The 4,600-nt window shown below is 48.3% G+C and overlaps 1 non-coding gene across 1 annotated transcript; it reads right to left on the bottom strand.

Moving 5' to 3' along the window:
* Nucleotides 1–2,498: 2,498 nt before the first annotated feature.
* On the bottom strand, nt 2,499–2,605 carry LOC121498277. The gene has a single exon (XR_005989674.1). It is a non-coding gene; the product is annotated as a U6 spliceosomal RNA (small nuclear RNA).
* Nucleotides 2,606–4,600: the final 1,995 nt, after the last annotated feature.

The following is a 4,600-nucleotide window of genomic DNA, read 5'->3' as shown; positions in this document are numbered from 1 at the left end:
TTCTGAGGAAGAGCTCTTTCATTTTTTTTTAAGATTTTATTTATTTATTCATGAGACACACAATCAGAGAGAGGCAGAGACACAGGCAGAGGGAGAAGCAGGCTCCCTGCAGGGAGCCTGATGCGAGACTTGATCCCAGGACCCCAGGATCACATCTTGGGCCGAAGGCAGGAGCTAAACTGCTGAGCCACCCAGGGATCCCCAGAAGAGCCCTCTCAGCCCAGTCTCAAAGGATGAGTAGGAGTTGACACTTGTAAGTAGGGGAAAGGGCAGAGGGAGTCTGGAGGAAAGGCATAGGGGTACAAATGCAGGATTGGTCTGAGGAACTGTGGGCAGCAGGCTGTGACAGGAGTAGAGAATGTCTGAAAGGATGTGAGAGAGAAGAATGGAAAGATTCTGTGTTAGGACTCCATCAGATGCAAGGAAAAGAAGGCCAACATGAACTAGCCTATGCCAAAAGAGTAAGTTTTTGACTCATAAACCACCCTTTGAGACAAGCATTACAGCAATAGGCCCAAAGATCAACCATATCCAGGGAGCCACCAGCACTCCTCCCTCATTCCATCTTTCCTCATCTGCCTGGCAGCTCTTCCTCCTCCTTCTTCTTTTAATTATGGTAAAGTGTAGGGGCTCCTCGTTGGCTCAGTGGTTGAGTGTCTGCTTTTGGCTCAGGTTGTGATCCTGGGGTCCTAGGATCAAGTCCCAAGTTGGGCTCCCTGCTGGGAACCTGCTTCTCCCTCTGCCTGTGTCTCCGCCTTTCTCTCTGTGTCTCTCATGAATAAATAAATAAAATCTTTAAAAAATAATTGTGGTAAAGTGTACATTACATAAAATACCATTTTAACCAATTTTAAGTGTGCAATTGAATAACATTAAATATATTCACATTGTTTGTGTGAGCGCCACCCATCTCCAGAACTTTTTTTAAAAAGATTTATTTATTTATTTATTTGTTTGTTTGTTTATTTATTTATTTATTTATTTCAGAGAGACAGAGCAAGCACACAGAAGGAGAGGGAGAAGCAGACTCCCCGCTGAGCAGGGAGCCCCGATCCCAGGACTTGATCCCAGGATCCCAGGATCATGACCTGAGCCCAAGATGGATGCTTAACCAACTGAGCCACCCAGGTGCCCCCATCTCCAGAACTTTTATCTCTCAGACTGAAACCCTATTAAACAATAACCCTCTCTTCTCCCTACTTTGGTTTTTTAGACCACTTTACTCTCCAGGCTGGAACTGTGCCCAACAGCAATCCCCAGCTCACGCCTCCTAGCTTCCTTACCAGAGAGATGAGAAATTTTCTTCCCTTTGTTCCAAATCTCCAAAATCCTTCAGGAGGATTCTGATTGACCAGGCTTGGTCACATGTGCACTCACACCCTTGATTATGGGGAATGGGATGCTAAAATTGATCGTCCCCACCTGGACTATATGGTTGGGCCAGGGGAGGAGCAATTCTTGTGTTTTCAGAAGGAAGGAGGGGCCAAACATGACCAGGTAAAATATGAACCATTCACCAGAGACAGTTTGGACCAGGTCACCAGAAGCCTTGAGCACCAGGCTGAGGACCTCAGCTTTTATTCTGTTAGGCAGTGAGGCACTGTGGGAATATTTTGGTCAAGGAGAGCAATATATACAAAGAAGCTGGTCTGGAAAATCTGCTCTTTCTTTACTTGAGGCTCTACTTTTGAGTTTTCCCTTGCCTTTCAAGGTTGTTCTGAAAGCTAATTTTATTTATTTTTTCATGAGACACACACACACACACACACACACACACAGAGAGAGAGAGAGAGAGAGAGAGAGAGAGAGAGGCAGAGACACAGGTAGAGGGAGAAGCAGGCTCCATACAGGGAGCCTGACGTGGGACTCCAGGACCACACCCTGGGCTAAAGGCGGTGCTAAACCACTGAGCCACCTGAGCTGCCCTGAAAGCTAATTTTAATCAGATGTCACCCGAATACTAACTGGGCCCCAGCTCCTTCCTCTGACCTTAGAAGTGACCTCTACCTCTTATGACCCCTACTTTTCCCCTCTGGATCAAGAGTGGTGAATGCCACAAGTCCAATCTGGATCACCTCCTGTCTCCGGGTTTCCTGGCCCTCTCATTTCCCCACCTGCTTCAGGGAATGGCCTCCTCATTCACCTGGAAGTCCTCCTGACCTGTCCTTCAGCCCTACATCCAAGTTCTGCTTACCTCTAAAGTGCTTACAGAATCTTCTCCTGGCTTCAGGCTTCATTATTTCTCTTGCCTGGATTTTGGCCCGAACCCCTCCATTGGTCTCTTTTGTGAATCTGCTCATACCAATCCCTTCTACAGTTCCGACTGCCAGCCTCATCTCCTTCCATGCCTTTTGAATAGAGCCATTTGGCCTTTTTCTGGTTTTTTGTTTGTTTGTTTGTTTTTTTAAGTAATCTCTGCACCCAGTGTGGGACTTGAATTCATGACCACAAGATCGAAAGTCACATCCTCTACCAACTGAGCCAGCCAGGCGCCCCTTAAAAATATGGAACACTTCGCAAATTTGTATGTCATCCTTGTGCAGGAGCCATGCTAATCTTCTCTGTATCCTTCCAATTTTAGTGTATTTGCTGCCAAAGTGAGCACCATTGGGCCTTCTTAATATTATCTAAACATGCCTCAAATTACCAAATTTTGTTTCCTTTGCAAATGCTGGCCCTCTGCCTGTTATGCCTTTCCTATCTCTTTTCACTTGGTGTAATCACATACATGCTTCCAGGCTCATTTCCATGATCACCACCCTCCTTTCTATAGTCAGCTCACCACCCTCCTACCTTTGTTGTCTCCAGGGCACAATGGGGATAACTCTAGTGTCACACCTGTGACTAGGATGACCACATAATTTACTGTCCAAACCCAGGACACTTCTGAGAATGAAAGGGAATGCTATTAATAATTGCCCTGGTTCAACAGGTGTCAGCTGGTCTGCTCCAGGCAAAGTAGGGGGGCATGATCACCTACCCACACACAACATTGTTGAAGAACCTGGCACTTGGTGTTTTCATTTATCTTGTTCGTATCTCTCAGCCCTTTTAGGAAGTACTGTTTTCCCCCATTTTTAAGATGGAAAAATGGAGCCTCAGAGAGAGAAGAGACTTGTGGTCACACAGCCAGAAGGAGGCAAAGCTGGCCGGGGAAGCCAGATCATTAGATTCTAAACCCTGGACTCTTGCGACTCTAGAGGTCATTATATACCACCACAGCTAACCTCTCCAATACCAGGGTTTATTATCTAGGTTGGACATGTGTGGTCCCTCCATATGAAGGGGAAAGGTGGAAATGGTGTCTTATCCATCTTGTGCACCAACCCTGCTCAGAGCTAGCCTAGAGAAGGATTCAGGGCATGTTTGTTACATAGATGACTTCTTGAGGATAGAACTGTGTGTCTCATCTTAAAATATGTATCCCCCTCCACACCTAGTTCCTAGCACAGGACCAGCCATGCATCTATTTATTTACTAAAAATTTATCAAGTACCTACTGTGTATTGGTGATATAACGATGAGCAAAAAGATAAGGTCCTTGTTCTCATGGAGCTTACTATACAAAAAAGATCACAAATAAACATACAGGTACAGATTGGGATAAATGCTAAGGAAAAATACCGGATATTGAGGTTTAAGACATAATTTGGAGGTAAATTTAATACATTTCAGTCATAGGGACACCTGGGTGGCTCAGTGATTGAGCGTCTGCCTTTGGCTCAGGGTGTGATCCGGGTTCCGAGGATGGGGTCCCACATCTTGGCTCATTATAGGGAGCCTGCTTCTCTTCTCTGCCTATGTCTCTGCCTCTCTCTGTCATGAATAAATAAATCTTAAAAATACGTTTCAGTCATAGATTTGATGGGGGACAGTAAGATGGACACGGCTATCAGGTTTTTGCTTAAAACAGAGATGGAGACAGAAAGAAGAAACAGTTTGGGTAGAAGCTGGCTGGCTGGTTGGGCTGTGTGGGGCTTGAGGTGTCTGTGGGATTTCTATTTGATTCTTCCCCACCTCCAGCCAGGTTAAATGATTTCCCCAAAGCTGCAAAATTGTGGAAAGTAACGGAAACCTGCTTCGGCCAGTCCTAACAAAGCTGGCTTCAGGTAGCACAGTAGGAAGAGGGACACCTGGGGAAAGGCAGGAGAGAAGCAGAGAAAGGATGTGTTCACGGAGACAATAATCAGACCTTCCAAGCTGCGGCGAGGATCGCAGCGAGAAACCAGGGACCTGGCAGCGGTTAGCTGGGCAAGGAGAGCTCGGTCCCCGCCCTACCCGGCTCTGCGCGGGGCCAGAGCATCCCCTGCGCGCCGGGACGCTGCAGGGGCTGCTCGGCGCCTGGAAACCCGAGCAGCCGGGCAGGCTCGGCTGCGGGACCGCCAATCGGGGAGCGCCTGCTGGCGGCGCCACGTGACCGGCCTCCCTCCCCACCCCCTTCTCCAGCCTTCCAGGGAAGACCGGCATCCCCGCCACCCCGCGCCCCCGCCCCTCGCGTGCCGCAGCGGCGCGGGAGGGCGCAGAGGCGAGGGGCCGGGATTCCGCCGCAGTCTGCTGCGGCGCGGGGGTGGGGAAGGGGAGGAGGCAAGCGCTTTGCAGC

Source organism: Vulpes lagopus, chromosome 8 (genome assembly GCF_018345385.1).
Source record: "Vulpes lagopus strain Blue_001 chromosome 8, ASM1834538v1, whole genome shotgun sequence".
NCBI lineage: Eukaryota > Metazoa > Chordata > Mammalia > Carnivora > Canidae > Vulpes > Vulpes lagopus.
The sequence above is the reverse complement of the archived record's forward strand: the minus strand, read 5'-3'. Positions and strand labels throughout refer to the sequence as shown.